Below are 17674 nucleotides of genomic sequence, written 5' to 3' on the forward strand. Positions count from 1 at the left end.
ATCCATTAGAGGTAAGGGATCTAAGAGGATCCCAGAGAGTTATTGATCTATTCCTGAATTAGGGGATGGCCGTGAATATGGACGTACACAGACTCAAAAAGATTAAGATGCTAAGAAGAATGAGGACTTAGCAATCATTACTGCTTCTCAGGTAAATCCAGCCTGCCTTCTATGTTTCTGGTTTGGGAAATTTGGAAGATGCAGTGCAGTCCACAGAGATCAGAAACACAAAAGAAGGAAAACAGCTTCTGGTTGTTGTTTTTATTGCTGGTGGTGGTGCTTGTTATTGAAGGAAGATAGTCCAGTGTTTGAAAGTGTTCATTTGGAAGAATTGTTCTGTGTAAAGCTGAATTTGCAGCAACTTCCCGGCTGTTTCTTAAACACCCTACTGCATCATAACTGAGTTACTGTGAAAGCAGTCCAAAAATCTAAATAATTTCATCTGATCGTATCAGTTAGTCATTTAAGAAACATTTAGCATTGTGCAAACTTGAGACAGCACAAGTGAAAGTTGGGAAAGATGGCGGTAATGTAGAATGTGTAGGCACAATGCACAACAGGGAAGATTATTGGGGGTGACCAATTGATTTAACATGCTGCTCCCCATATCCTGCCTTACCCCAGTTTCCAGTAAAGATAAACCCTGGAGAAATTCAAATGCCTCTGTGAAATTTTCATCAGTAAATGACAGATGATTTAATCACTTATTCTTAGATGGATTCATGTATTCCCCCAAAATATGGCTTTCATTAGAATATATGTTTTGGTTGAATAAGCTATTTCATGAGAGTGGGCAGTAATAACATGTATGTGAACAGAAATTAAAATTAATGCCAAACACACACCTGCAAAGCTATGCTATTTGGCTCATGAAATTACTTCTACATCAGTTATGGGAACAGCAGGGGGTGGAGGTAGGGGAGACACTAGAAAGGGCTCTGAAAAAAAAAGTGGTCTAACACATCATTTTTTAAATTTGCATTTAGAGTTTTACAAATGACAAGTGCATTTTCCAAGTTTTGAGGACCCACCCCGCTTCTCAATAAAATCTACTACCACATACTATTACCCCTTTCGGCAATATGCATTGTTACAAGGCTTGGCTCAAGAATTGGTTTCTAAGAATAGACAAGGGAACATTTTCTTTCTGTCTGTGCAGAGTGTGAATATTCATTCATGCTCCTTCTCTCTGTGTGAAGCCTTTATTGTTGTAGTTTCACTCGTCTGACCTCAGCAGTGTCAGCTGGGTGGAGACAGTGGGTACCACTGAAGTGAGGTGAGCAATGGGAATGTCTTGCAGTCTTGCTTTGATTTACGTGGTAGCTTTGGAGTCAGCTCTAAAGGGAGAGAGCATGCCAGAGGAGGAAGAGGAAGGAAAGTAACATTTGCAGACATATAATGAGCCAGGAGCTTACCCTATGTGACCTCATTTAATGATCACATCCCTGAGAGCTGGTATTATTAGTCCTATTGTATAGTTTAAGTGACTTCCGGAGGTCACATGACTGGTGGGTGGCACAAATAGAACTGGAAGGTAGGTCTATCAGGTGGACCATCTGGGCTGCAGAGTTATGCTCCTTGCACTGTATCTGGCTGTCCAACTATTGTAATTGAGTTGCTCAGAACTTGTAGAATTATGACCTGAGGAAAAGTGCAATCAAGAGCAGGTGAGGCGAAGGATGGATTGGGAGTTTGCAGTTAGCAGATGCAAACTATTATATATAGGACGGATAACAACAAGGTCCTACTTATATAGCACAGGGAACTGTATTCAATATCCTGTGATTAACCATAAGGGAAAAGAATATGAAAAAGAATATATATGCATATATATATATATATATATATACACATACACACACATATATGTATACTGAATCACTTTGCTGTACAGCAGAAATTAACATAACATTGTAAATCAACTATACGTCAATAAAATAAATGTTTTTAAAAAAGCATGTGAGATTGCAAGCAATGGAGTTAACTGTAACTCTTATCTCCCCACATGGGTATAAATGCCATCCAAGTAACATCCTATGTTGCCTATGTGACAAATGGCTCTTGTGCTATAAAAATGTTACTTTTGCAGATAAATGGTAAAAGGACTCTTAGCTGATGATTTGACTTAGTGATCACAGTTATATCCAGTTCTATATGGAAACCCAAGAGATCACTATCCAATGAAAGCTGCTGAGTTGATTGACATTTAGTTAAAAACACATTTTCCAATGTCCCCTTTTCAAAATGCCTTTCTTGAATTAACACATACATCAACAGCTTTTAGCACAACTGGCTTACAGGCTTCCTGACCTTACGGAGGGCTCTGAACAGGTGTCTGACCAGAGTGGGGAATTAGGAAGTTTCAAGAGCCACCTGGTATGAGGGGAAACAAACCAAGGTGGAGCACTGAAGAATCAGCATGATTTCAGCAGTGTCTAGAAGGAAGATGTTCAGAAGAAAGTCCCTAAAGGGTAAATGGAGAAAATTTTTTTAGAAACAGATTGGCCAACTTCATATCTTTTTAAAAATTCTATAGTGGACATGGGTTTTTTTTTAAGTTGTAAAATATACATGAAATTCACCATCTTTACAATTTTTAAGTGTACAGTCAGTGATTTGAAGTACATTCACATTGTTATGTTACCATCACCAACCATCCATCCACAGAACACTATGTCTTGCAAAACTGAAACTCTGCACCCATTGAAAAATAAAACCCTTTCCGCTCTCTCAAGCCCCTGGAATTTGACTACTCTACGTACCTCATATAAACATAGTCGTACAGTATTTATCCTTTGGTGACTGGCTTATTTCACTTAGCGTAATGTCCTCAAGGTTCATCCTTGTCCCAGTGTGTGTCAGAATTCCTTTCTTTTGAAGGCTGAATGATATGTCATTGTATACATATACCACATTTTGTTTATCCACTCATCCAGTGATGAACATTAGAGTTGCTTCCAGCTTTGAGCTATTGCAAGTAATGGTGCTATCAACATGGGTGTACAAATACCCCTCGGAGTCCCTGCTTTATGTGTTGGGTATATACCCAGAAGTGAAATTGCTGGATCATATGCTAATTCCAGTTTTAAATTTTTGAGGAACCACCACACTTTTCCATAGTAACTACACCATTTTACGTTCTCATTACTAATGCACATGGGCTCCAATTTCTCCACATCATCGTTAACTTTTATGTTTTTTGATTGTAGCCATTCTAACCTGAGTGAGGTGATGTTTCATTGTGGTTTTGATTTGCATTTCCTGAATGATTCATGATGTTGAACATCTTTTTATGTGCTTATTGTCCATTTATATACCTTGTTTGGAGAAATGTCTGTTCAGTCCTTTGCTTATTTTTAAATTGGGTTGTTTTCTGTTGTTGTTGAATTGTAGGAATTCTTTATATAGTCTGGATATTAACTTCTTATCAGATATATGATTTGCAAATATTTCCTGCTGTTCCGTGGGTTGCCTTTTGCGTAGTAAACATGAGCTTTCTTGTGTACTCAATGTCTCCCTTTTTAGGGAACGACCACGCCTCTGGGCTCAGCCTTAGCCGATCCGCATATTCCATCCTATTTGCCACAATAATTTATTTGCCCAAATATAGGTATAGGACCAAAACTTGGCTTATGGAAGCCCACCCCAAGACTTTTCTACAAGTCTGTTGTGGGAGATGCACTGTCCTTCTGGGATAATAAGCTCTGGTGGCTTTTTCAGCCTAAAACACCAGGACTGTTCTTCCCACCATGCTGAGAGAGAACCTGAATATGAAGCCAGCACATGAGCTGAGAGATGGAGCCTGGTGATATTACTGGAGAATTTAGTTTCAGCATGACAGGAGCCAGAACTTCTACTCAACAACCATGCCTGGATTTTTTTAGTTTCGTAAGCCAAGAGCGCTTCTTTCCTTTTCTTCCCTTTCCTTTCCTTTCATTTCCTTTTGTTCCTTAAACTTGTCGTCAAGAAAGTGTGCACTAATAAACAATTGGAAATGGTTATTCCTGGAGCAAACAGCCCAAAGGATGCCCTCCAATCAACATCTGAGAGAATAAAGGAGGTTAGAATTGGTCAAAGTATGTTAAGTGGTTTGGGACTCCTGATTCTCTGCGTCTGCTCTTTCCAGTTACACTGCGGCCAAGAGACATGGGATCGGCAGGAAAATAAAAGGGAGGGAACTGTTTATCTTAAAGAAAGGGACCTAGGACTCCCCTCATGGAGTGATTAAGAATCCGCCTGCCAGTGCAGGGGACAGGGGTTCGAGCCCTGGTCCGGGAAGATCCCACATGCTGCGGAGCAACTAAGCCCTTGTGCCACAACTACTGAGCCTGAGCTCTAGAGCCTGCGGGCCACAACTACTGAGCCCACGTGCTGCAACTACGGAAGCCTGCGTGCCTAGAGCCTGTGCTCCATAACAAGAGAAGCCACCACAATGAGAAGCCCGTGCACCGCAACAAAAAGTAGCCCCTGCTCGCTGCAACTAGAGAAAGCCTGCGCACAGCAACGAAGACCCAGTGCAGCCAAAAATAAATTAAAAAAAAAAAAAGAAAGGGACCTAAAATATCTTAGAATAGTTTTAAATTGTTACTTTCAAATATTCCCTCCGCTAAATTACAGTGCCCTTGATCAATCCTGGCACCTCACTTTATGTCACCCTATAAATTGGCCGTACGTCCTGAGAACACAGATACGTAGGCCTGGAATCTCAGAGCTCCATCTGCTTCCCTCATCCTCCCTGCCCTAAATCCAGTGACCACATCACCTATCATCTGTGAAAAGCAGTTTAGAACAAACTTAGTCAACTGGATGCCAAATCCTGTGACCACTCTTTACTTTTTCTTTCTTTGGAAAAATGTTTAGCCTATCACCCTGACTCATGACAGTCCCTCTGATAGGCACACAATGTGTTCAGCAAAAAGGGCACTGCCAAGTCACAGCAAGTCCCCGACATTCTGTTTGATCAGAACTAACATGGTAGGACTTGTACAGGTTTTCTCTTTTCCCCTATTTTCATGTAACCCAAAACACTCATACAGGCGCACACCCCGAGAGCTTATTTACTTTGTTTTTAGATCAATCAGAACCTTTTTTTTTAACAGCTGAATGCTAAACCCTAAAAGTAAGAGTTTCTATTACAACAACTGACAGAAACTTAATGCTGGAGAACACATCATAGTAATGAAACAACTCATGACCTTGACAGTTGTGAGGCTGTCGTCTGTTGGTCTTTTTACAGGGCAGTAATTTAACCTTGTAGGTACTTATTTCTTTAACATTATGTATAGGAATAAGTCACCTTCCTAGCCTGAAATTCCCTTCTTTAACTAATAACCAAATTGTACATAATTAATTAGTGCATTTTTTAATGTTTTGTTTAAAAAAGTGGTCTAGTAGAGTTTCCTTCTAAACACTTAGCTTGAATCATATTTATTAACTACAAAACATGAGCTATTTGCCAAAATCTGACCATAAAGTATGCTATCTTGAGTTTCTCTCTCTGTTCTAAGAGAATAAGAAGAGAAATATCTTTAAAATAACCAATCCCATCCTGAGAAAAATTTCCAGTTGCTTTCTCTCCTTGGGATATTTGTTCTTAATTAAACCCAACCAAAGTGAAATAAAACAAATAAAAATAAAATGATCTGGAGTAGTGGAGGCAAGTCGAATTAAAGTACCTTTTCCATTCAAAACAATGTCTAAATAAATGTTTAAATTCATCAGACTTTCACTGTCTAATAATGTGACATGTTTACAATGTTGAAGGAAATCAGGTGTTTTCATGCTAAATGAAAATAAAATTTATGTACTGTTATTACCATATTCTTTGCCTGGTATTTCTCACTCTATTCATCATTAAAAGCTGCTCAATAAATACTGTGCAAACTGCCTGTAGGGATGTTATTCAGTAATAACTTAGAATCGTCTACAAGTAACCACTCCTCAGAGGCTTAAGAAGAGTAAAGGGTTTGAGAGGGAATGTTTGCACCACAATTGCTAAATTGTGAAAAAGAGAGTTATCAGTCTCTTTTCTCTTCATATTTGATATAGTAGAAGCAAATTTGGACACTAGTGCTCTAGCCTGAGATGAAGTCTTTATCCATCCTCATGTGAGCTGAGGCAGACAATAGGTTAAATGGTATGATTTTGGAGACTAAGTTTCCTCTACCCAGCTATATCAGAAAAGCTGATGGAGAAAGACTTACTTGTCGACCCCATATATTAGTTAGCCATTTCTGTGTAACAAATTACCCCAAAATTTAGCTGCAAGATTTAAAGTCATGTTGGTTTCTTCTACTGTCTACAAGTAATTACCACTGCCAATTTTGCATTATTTGTATTGCTTAGGGCAATGGAATAAGGATGCCCCTAGATCTTTCCAAGTCAAGTGGGTGTTCCATTTCAAGGCAAAAAGGGAGGCCATGAGCCTATTACTTGGTTTTATATCAGGAGCCAAATGTCAGCAGCTCAGAGCGGCATTAAGGACATTTTAATATGTGTACTTTCACTGGTTTTTTTTTCACTTACAAAAGATTTATCCCCAGATTCTTTAGCAGCAGATGCTCTTCAGTTTCTATAAAGTGTGATTCAGTTCACGAACAACTTGTAAAAGCCGTATATGCCAAAATATTCTAGCTTACTTCCTTCTTACTAAAGTCACGCTCCCCTTTTTGCCTGTCAACAAGAGTGTCTCTAAGGTCAAGCATTGTAATATTTGCTCATGCCTGAGGAAAGAAGGAATGAATGATTTGAACAGGCCAGATTGAAACCTAGTCAAGGAAAACCAAGAGATTGCCTCTTCAGCATATCTGACTATGGGTTTACAAGATGTTTTGATATTGAATCAAGCTTGAAATCTGCTTTAAATTATATGATTTATCATATGTCCCCTTCTTCTCTTTGTCATTAGAATTCCTTTCTTTAGAGATATATTTTATGTGACTGAAACAGAACATGATCCTGTGTTCCTTCCCCATCTTCCACCTGCCTTTTGTCTGTAGAAAAACTTTAGTCAAAGAATAAGTTTAATCAGAGAAGTGAGAAAATAGAGAAGCAAAGGAAAGCAGTCAAACAGGACAAACTAATAATAGTTTAGTCATTAAGCAAAGTCAAGGACCTTTAGTTCCTCTTCAAGGGCTGTAGATAATATTCTGAGCCGTATCCTCTGAGCTGTTTTGTAGATACTGAAACCCCCACCAGGTGGAAGAACTTAACTACATGATGACCAGATTATAGCCATGACATAAGCTTCCACAATTCCGAGAACTGGCCTCAGAGAAATGGGAACAAACCGACCCTGGCACTGAAGACTAACTGTACTTGAAACAATCAAGATGATGCCGATCAGACCACCTCATGACCGATTTCAAGATGGCTGTCAGAGCCAGCTGTGCTGTTTCTGCATGTAGCCCCTCCCTCCTTCTATACAAAAAAGCTCTTGCCCACTGATTGTCAGTCGGGAGGAGTCAGCCTTTGGACAGGAGTCTGCCCTTCCCTCTGGTTGCCAGCCTCTGAAATAAAGCAAACTTTCCTTTCCACCAACTTTGCCTCTTTATTGGCTTTAGAATGGCGAGCAGCCAGACCCCACTTTTGGTAACATGATGACTACAAAGGAAGAAGCTAAGAGTAGTAGCTTGAAGTATCCAGAGACAATCATTGAGGAGATGTTTTCGTGGTTTAGTGTGGCAAAGAACCCATCACAAGAACTCTGCTCTCTGAATCTGATTTTAATGAAAATATGGACTCTAAGTTTAAATAGTCCAATAAAGTTGATACAAAAATGATGCTTAGAAACTGTTTTGGACTGATAGGAAAAATTTTTTAATGTGTAGAAAGACCAATTTGGGATGATGGGAAAAGCACAGGATTAAGAAGCAAAAAACCTATTTCTTGATCTTACTTTTAGGGTTTTTTTTCCTTAATTGAGATATAATTGACATATTATATTAGTTTCAGGTGTATAACATAATAATTTGTTATTTGTGTATATTGTGAGATGATCACCACAGTACATCTAGCTAACATCCATCACCTCACAGTTACAAACTTTTTTTTGTGATGAGAACTTTTAAGATCTACTCTCTTAGAGACTTTCAAATATACAATATAGTATTAACTATAGCTGTATTAACCATGTTGTATATTACACCTCCAGGACTTAATTATTTTATAACTGGAAGTTTGTACCTTTTGACACCTCCACCCATTGTGCTCATCCCCACCCCACCCACCTCTGACAACCACTAATCTGTTCTCTACATCGATAAGTTTGGGGGGTTTTGTTTTGTCTTTATATTTCACATATAAATGAGATCATACAGTATTTGTCTTTTTCTGTCTGACTTGTTTTACTTAGCATAGTGCCCTCAAGGTTCATCAAAAAAATTCTTTTCTTTTCCCCTCTGTTTTTCAGGAACACTTATAAAGTAAAATAAGGGGAATGGAAATTATTGTTTCCAATATTCTTTCCTATTTGGAGATTTGAGCATTTATAGTTGATTAAAAATTGGAAATGAACATAATATCAATAAAAGGAGTATGTGACTTGTGTTTACATTTAAGAAATATTTTGGCATCTGACAATAAAAACTTACTCATTTACTCAACAAAAACTTATTAAGCACCTATTATGTGTCAAGCCCTCTATTAGGCACTGGGCCAAAATAGCAAAGGAAGGAGGCCTTGTCCCCAAGAGGTGTTTGGAGTTCGGAGAGGGATACAGTTAGAAGCACAGACAACTACAATGCCTGGGATAAGTGCTATAATGAGAGCTGTATGGGATGGTATTTGGAATTGAATACAATTTCCAATTTAATAGTTTTTGAAGTGGAACCACTTTTCATCCGTGTCCAACTAAAATGGCTTCCTAATCTTACATCACAATATAAAAAATGCAGGCCTTCTGTTGATCTGCTGCAGAGATGGCATATGTGCGCAGAGACATCTGTTTAGACGTCCACTTAGCAAGCATTCTGTCAGCCTGTCAGGACCAGCACCCCAGCTGAAACACATATAGCCCCAGACATCAGCTGTAAGGGAACCAAATGGTGTCTTTTCAAAAATTACCTTAGAATTCAAAGTATCTAAACAGCTTGACAGGCACAACCAATGATTTATAAAGGAAACCCACAGCACACAGATGTACGTAGCCCCTAAGTTCAGTAAGGAACAGTCTGAATTTCAACTGTCTCACTCCAGTACTGAATTTAGAATCTTCTCCATTGAATGAGACAATGCATAACACCATGAATATAAGCCAAATGAAAAGACATGTTAGGTGCTAGCCAAATAATGGAAGATCAATTAATAATTAATTCATTCCTTATTAATTAATTAATAAATAATTAATAGGTAAAATTCCACAAATCTAAAACACTTGGCAATATTGGAAATCTTTGATTGCATGAGAGTCTGCTATTTTTATGAGACGTTTCGAACATGAAGAAGCTTTTTATTTTTAGATTTTCAGAGTAGTAATGCAGCAAAATGGACTATTAGGTCGTTACTGCATCAGTCTCATATCTATTGAGAATAATTAAAGAAAAACAAAAGTTCCCCCCATGCTCCCAGGAAAGCCTGAAAATTCTAAAGCTTTGCTAATCAGTAAAGACTAGAAATTCTTTTAAACCTGTTTAATCAATAAATTTCAGTTAAAGGGTGGTGGTAACAAGCAAACACCAGAGCTGATTTTAAACTTACCTAATCAATCAATGAGGACTTGCTGCAATGAAGCAACTCCGAAAACCAACCAATCAATGACAGTCTTACGTTTTCAAAGACAGCAATTGCGCAGCACACACTCTAGTGAACATGCTTTAAGGCTGAAATCAGACTACCCTTGCCCCTCACCAACACAAAACCCTGCTTCCAAGACTGTGGCAACCTCGTCTTGCCTCTGTAACCAACACCACCCAAAACAAGTTCTTCCCCAAACCCTTTGTAAGATCTCTCTTTGCTCAGTATGACTAGCCGAGTTCTTCCTACTTCAGCAAGCAATAAATTCAACTTTGTATTTTGGGGATCCAATGTGTTGATCTCTTCCTTTTTTGACGCTATATACACATTATTTGAAATTATAAAATGACTCTAACTTTACTTGACCCTTTGCGTAGACTTGTTTTTCTACAAGATGACCCATGATGTTAAAATACTTTATTTAGGAAACATTCTATACTAAGTACAGACCCATACCCCTATGTAAAATCTGTCTGCCTTTTATAAGTTTATCTTTACTTACAAATTCTGCCCTTAATCTGTCCAACACACAGTTTGGACTCCCTATCTTTTTTTATGCCATAATTGTCCACCTCGTTCTCCAAACTATAAGCCTTGGACTTAGTAATGACCCTTCCTTCTTTCTTCCCTCTCCAGGCTTAGCAATACTATTTCTGAAATGTTCTTTAAATCTCTGTCCTCACCTCACGCCTCTGGCCCTAGCCCTAATTAAAGATTTCAATTCATTTTTGCCAAGAGGATTACCCAAAGTTCCTCCACACCCTTCTAATACATCACCTGTGAGCCAGACCACCGGGGTGATAAAGAACAGAACTAAGTTTGTTTCCTTGCTGTTTGAAAGTCTGTTTTAAAGACCCCAGGATCTCTTAAGGGACTAAGTAGAGACTCCTTCCTATGACAGTGTGACACCAATGCTACTGGCTCACCCTCCTCTCTGCCCATTTGGATTTGGGGTTTCCCATGGAAATTGCTTGCTCTTCCTTAAACACCCTGTACTCTCATTGCTCTTGCTAATTAATTCCTCTTCCTAAAAATCCTTTTTGTCTTCTGAACACTGCTCATGCTAAAATCATCTCCCTATGTTTTGCAATTCATTCTGCTAGTAGAACATGGAATTCAGTGCGTTAATGCTCATCGGACAGTGCTTTACGCCCTTACTGGAAGCAGCTTAAGACAAAAGCAAAATCTTATTTCTCTTTGGGTTCCATTGGTGAGAAAAAAAATGGTAATACAGAGTAATATTCCAGTAAATGTTAATTTAAAAGGATTTCATTGGTATATGGACTATATACTAATATAGCAGCTGACCTTAATGTGTTCATAGGACTTGTAGAATTTCTCTACTGAAAACTCTTCATCGTGTAAATCCACTTGACCCTGACCTCCCAGCACTGCCTATATTAAGGTCTGTAAGTTTCTAGGAGCAAATGTTAGTCTCTGGTTTCGTTTTCGTCTCTGCTGGGCTCTCACTGAGCTATTCTTATGAGAGAATGCCAAGGCATTCCAGAATTAATGTTTGCATGTGTTTCCAGAGGAATGTTTCTTGGACTTTCCTGTCTTCACTGTCATTTTAAAGGAATGACTTAGACGGCAGCAGAGACTCCTGTTTGCCTTGGCAGTTGTTAGCGACGCTTTGGCAGATAGATTCCACACCTCCTGGTTTGGGAGGTGGGAGCTTAAAGAAACATTTATTGAGCTCTTACTACATGGCAGGTTCTAGGTTAGATGATAAGGCTACAAAGACAATTAAAACAAATATCTGTCCTTAAAAATTTGCACTCCAGTAATGAATGAGGCCGGTGTACATGCAAATAATAAAAACACACAAAGAAGGGGTGGGGTGCAGCCCTGAAGACTGTGTTCCAGAAGCAGAGAGATGGACTGGGAGAGAGAGCTTCCTGGGGAGGTGATGTTTGAGCATATACACATATGCATATGAGCCAGAGAAACAGGCCAGAAAAAACGGTAGATTGAATAACTCACAGGGCCTCATGTAAACATGCAGCTCACGTTCTAGAGCAGTGGCAACCCTTTCAACTGAGGCTGCTGTTGGCAGTGCCTCTGTGTCGGCTTGACTTGTATACTCCCAACTCCCAGGATCAGTGCGGGGTGCTCTCATCCCTCCTGCTTAGCTCAGGGCATTAAATCCTCACCCTACATTGTACAGCTTCGACCCCGTGACAGGGGAGCTGACCCCAGCTTGGTGCCAGGGACCCAGCAAAATGGGGATTAATAAACGCCGCCCCAGCATAGCCAAGATCTCAACAGCTGCTTCGTGCAATTAGACTTGTCATCCTTCTCTTAAGAAGCCCCTGTTGGTTTTTAAATCCTAATTGGCAGGAGACACCTGTTTCCCGATGAGAAGGATGGGAAGGGGTCATTCACTTGCAGCAGGCATAGGAGAGAGGCCGAGAAGCTGGATGAACTCGTGCAAATACCTTTGTCTCAAATCTGTTTACTTCCATTTAGAGTTTCTTTTTTCTTTCTTTCTTTTTTCCGAGAACAGCATATCCAGAGTCAGGCTAGTCCTTGGGAGTAAGTAAGAATTTCGCTCTGAATCTTTTGTTGTTGTTGTTGTTAGCAAGAACTTACCACTGGTCTCTCCCTAAGGCGTCCTCTTTACTATCCAGCAGTCCCTTCTTGGCATGAGTACTGTTTCCTGGCTACATTTTTTGCCAGGATCCTGGCTGTCTTTCGTTCGGTATTTAGCTATTTATGAACTGCCTGCAAGCTACCTAAACCCTGTAACCTACTTGCGCCTCTAAAGAGTATTAAGTATATTTTTAGTTCCTGTCTTCGCAGAGCTAGCCTTCTAAATAGAGGGAGGCGTTAGAACCACATGTAATAATACATGTAAAATATTCTTTTTCAGCTAACATGTTTGAGACAGTGTTTATGGGTAGAAAAAAGAAGTGATAAAGGTTCTCAGGACAGTCTTTTTCGAGGTTTGGGCATTTTGATTTTATCTAAAACTTAATCACCTTAGAGTTTCTGCTTAGATCTAATGCTTGAAGTTGTCTAAATGGTAACAACTAATGTCTAATAAAATCACTGTGACCATTTCTCTTAATTTATACCACTGGCTGTTTCCAACTTAAGTATTACTATTATTTGTTAGGCTCCGATCGTTAGGGCAAATATGTGGGATAGTAAGAAAAAAATAACTGGATAGAAATGTGGAAGAAGCTATGAATCAGTAAAAAGGGAGAAGCAATGGAATCATAATTCTCATTTTCATGTGACAAGAATTTATTGAACACTTAGTACATGCCAGGATCTTTCCTAGCACTTAGCCTTCTGGGTCACACCCGGTTTCAACTCAGTTTGGAAGCACTGTCCTCTGAACAGAACTTTGCCCACAGCCAGTTAAGCGCTCTCATCGACCTTGCGGTGTCCTTGTGGGCTTCAGTGAAATTAGGCAATCAGGGAAGACTTATCTACGCCCAACTGAATACCAATGAGATGTTCCTTCAATTATAATATAGTAAATTCAAATAAGGTTTTCAGTTTTGCTTGACTCCCTCTATGCCTTGTTTTATGTTTAGCTTCACGAGATTTTATGTCTTGTTTACATACAGTTGTATTGCCACTGTCACTGCTGAAAATGTAAAGGAAGTAAAAGACCTGATTATCGCCTGTTAGAGATTTGTATGTTGGCGGTACATATACATCGTGAGAACAACCACCTACATTCGGGCAATTATGCATGGAAGTTTAATTGAAGGCATTGTTGGAGCCCATTACACCCCATCACTCTTCAGAGAATTCCGTGGTGATTAGTAATCTGAAAGTCTTTTAAGATCCTGGATAAATGGTTCTCAAAATTCAGCGTCCAAAAAGATTACCCAAGAATCTTATTAAAATCCAGATTCCCAAGGCCCCCAACTCAGTGATTCTGATTCAGTAGATCGATGATGCGGGCTAGGAATCAGCATTTAGCAAGCACTCCAGATGATTTTGATGGAGAGGATCTGCACCCAACACTTTCAGAAACTATGAGACCATCTCTCACTGTCTGCAAATGGAAGGATAAAATTACAGAGCAATCATTTCTGCCCCTTTCATTTTTCACTTAAGACCAAGTGGATTTCAGTCATGAATGTCGAAGTGCTTCCAAGGCTCATGACTTGTTCCTTGTGATCCCGTACACGTAACTCCATTTGAAATGTGGTTGACTGTATATCTGCCTTAAATACATTTTTATCAAGTACAGAAACAAGCTACTCTAGGTCTTTGTTGATATTGCCTCTGACTTCCATGTTCCTTCAAAGGTAGGGCCCTGCTCTGTCAGTGGTTCAGAGCTCTAGTATTACCATGTAAGGAGGGGGACACCGAGGCCCAAAGCTCCTTTTAGATGTTTGGAACAAAGTGTGAGGCTTTGCGGCCTCCGTGTGTATGTGCATGACGTGAGCAACGGTGACTAGTGCAAGGAACTCAGAGGAGAATGGATGATTCATTCTGGAAGAAATAGCTTGCAGCTGTGAGGACGCCTCAGGCGCCACTTGGCATTATTGGGGTGCTGTATCAGCTGGGAGGCACCCTCTGTCCCCAGACGAGCTGACAGCTTGTCGATCTTGAGCAGACCTGAGCTCTCTCACTGTTATGTTTTGCTTTTGGAGTGAAAGCAAGCTTGTGACTCACACGGGAGCCGAGGGGCGGTAGGCGCTTAGTAGCATTCAGTCTTGGCAGGAGGGCGTCTGCTGCAGACATGGGATGCCATCTAATAAGCACATGTGTTCTTACAGTACGCCTCATGGCCAGGCCACTTTATCTTCAGTAATCCTGATCTATGTCCCAGAATCACATTATTTGGCTGGGGCTCAGACCCCATGTACTCTTCTTGGCTTGGGGAATAATGAAACGTGATCTCAAGACAAGATAGGATTATGATCTGAAGAGGCACTGATGGATTTCTCTCCCCCAGCAGCACAGCATTAATGGGACATGGTATCAGGAAAGTATATTTAACATGCCGCCATTAGAGAAGTTCAAACATTGCCTTTGTACGTGGAATCCTGCCTCTATAGTTTATGATGGCTGACAGGAACAAATTGATGTTAAAGATAAAAGAACATAGAAAACAGAGCTCCAGTAATAGGTAGCAGTAGCCCTGACTGAATCTGCTGTCATTGGCAGTAGTCATTCGTCTTTGAGAAGGCACTGCATGCTATTATATGTGTCATTCAAGGGCCATTTATCAAGAAAAGCCCTTCAGGGTACAATAATGTTAAAAGAAAAAACCCTTTGTGCTTAAAGAGTGCAGTGAATGGGACTAAGCCATGGCTAGAGCTAGGACGATCTCCTTTGAGCAAGCCCAGTGCAGTGGGCCAGAGTCTCTGCGATCTAGGTAGGGTCACTGGGAGGGCAGGCTTCTAGAAGACTTGAGGCAGATCAGGACTGAATCCCTGTAGCCACTGATGATCAGAAAGTGGCTGGTGCTGGATCCAGTCATGAGAAAAGGAATCATTCACTTTGGAAAGCCTGACTCTCTTGAAATCATACATACGTCATATAATCTCTTAAAGCGGTGATAGTTCTTTTCCAACTCCGTCCCATTTGCTATAATTAAAACTCTGGCTTGCACTGCAATCATCCCTTTTCAAAATATTAAATTATCCTTAAGCTCAGGATTCACACCAGGGACACATATGTAAATAGGACAGGTCAAAGTCATGACTGCATGGAATAGAAAAATAAAAAGTACAGCTAGCTGGGTGTGGTAGGGGAAGAATGCAAATTCTGTTGACTCTGTGTGAATATGCTTAAGAAGTCCCTGTCCATGCACTTTATTATCTTGATATCTTTGTGTAACACAATTCAAAAAAAAAAACAAAAAACCCTCCAGGTTTAATTTCCCAAAAGCTCCCCAAAGGAAAAAATATATATCTATATATATTTTATTTTTAGATTTTGGTTCTATATTTTCAAAAAAATGAAGCTTTGTCTTCTTTTTTTTTTGGAAAGAAAAATAGCAATGAAATTTGTTTTTTAGTAAATGGCCAGTAACCAGCGATACATTTTTCAGGTCTGACAATTTGAGCTGCCCTATAGTGAGTACAGGTAGCTAGAAAAAAGGCAGAAATAGTCAAACACTGCCACCTGCTGTTACTGCTGTTGCTGTTATACATTTGCTGTTAAAATTTAGTTTTATTTGGCCTCTGTCACATAGAGGCAGACAATGTAGAGCAATGGCTCTCAAATTTCAGCTGGCATCAGAATCACCTGGAGGGTTACAAAAACACAGATCACTGGACCCCACCCTAGAGTTTTTGATTCAGTAGGTCCGGATGAGGCTGAAGAATTTGCATTTCTAACTAGGTTCCCAGGTACTGCTGCTGCTGGTCTGTTACCAAACCCAGGTTCGGCTGCTCGTCACTCACAAGCCAATAATTCGAGAGGCAAGTGTCAGTAGAAGGGAAAGGCACTTTAATCAGAAAAGCCAGCAATCTGGGGAGAAGGTGGACGAGTGTCCAGAGACCAACTCCAAAGATTCTGCTCAGCCACGGCAGTTTTTAAAGGGAAGAAATGGGGGAAGAATCTCAGTGAATCATAGAGGCAGGAGGCTGGGTTCTGCATCATTCTCCATCAGGAGCAGGCTGGCTGACTCGCCCTTCAGATGTTATCTTGCTGGCGTGGTCTGCCTGTAGGATTCCTTAGGAGGCTGTTGCGGGTAGAGAGCTAATCACTCTTTAACTACTTAAGTCTTCATTCTTACTTCTTTTTATTTAGGAAAAGAATCAACAAGTTAGACAAGGCATGTTGTGCATTCAGGAGAGCATAAGTCAGGAGTTACCTAGGTTCAATTGCTTAGCGATCTCATTCCTATAATTAGGCTTTTAAGTTTAGAGGGGGACAGAAATGGGTAAACAGGGAAGGAGCAAAAGAGCTGCTTTCAGATCCAGCCACTGATCTATTTTAAAATGCCAAGGATGCCCTGGGTTGCTTGCCTAAAGGTTTCCTGACAAAAGAACTCAACTTCTATGGCCCTATGAGGATTTACGTTGTATTGCTTATTCCAACCTATCCTCTACCTCACATAAGAAGAATAAGTTGGGTTTGAAAGCCAAATCTGAAAGGAGATGCAATCAATGAGGTATGCAGGTTGCTGTGCTTCAGGCTGAATGATTATATCAGAGGAACATGGGGTGAATTGAGCTACAGGAGATTGTTTCTATAAAGAAATAACTTGGCCTGGAATGTGAAGGAGCTGCGCATATGTAAGAATACTGCTCTCAAACCAAATGGATAGTGCTGGTCTTGGAAGGTCTGGGCAGAGCCCCAATTTTTCTGCCTTTCTTTCATGTGCCACATGTTAATTTGTCTTCAAGATTCACTTACTCTGAAAAGCAGATGGCCAGAAGTGTGAAATTTTGGTGGTATTAAGTGCTATCACTTTTGTCATCACCAATGTTTTCAGGAAAGCTGGAGAGTTCATTGATTAACTCACTGAGCAAAGCTGTGCTTTTTGAACTTTGGAAACTGATGAGAAGGAATGTGCTTTAATCACTTTTTTTTTTTTTTTTGGTTAAAAAAACACCACGTGGCATTAAATTTACCATCCTAATCACTTTTAAGTGTATGGTTCGGTGGTGTTAAGTATATTCACATTGTTGTGCAACAGATCTCTCGACCCTTTTCATCCTATAAAACTGAAACTCTATAACCCATTAAACATCCCTCCAGACCTTAGCAATCACCTTTCAAATTTTTTTCTGTGATTCTGACTCTGACTACTTTAGAGTAGACTCATATGGTATTTATCCTTCCGTGACTGGTTTATTTCACTTAGCACAATGTCCTTAAGGTTCAACCATGTATACCCATCCATCACATATTGTAGAATGTGACAAGATTTCTTTCATTTTTTAAGGCTGTGTAATATTCCATTGTATGTATTTATTCATCTGATGATGGAGAGATTGACTGCTTCCATCTCTTGGCT

Source organism: Monodon monoceros, unplaced genomic scaffold, assembly GCF_005190385.1.
Source record: "Monodon monoceros isolate NGI ecotype Baffin Bay Population unplaced genomic scaffold, NGI_Narwhal_1 Super_Scaffold_15, whole genome shotgun sequence".
Taxonomy (NCBI): Eukaryota; Metazoa; Chordata; class Mammalia; order Artiodactyla; family Monodontidae; genus Monodon; species Monodon monoceros.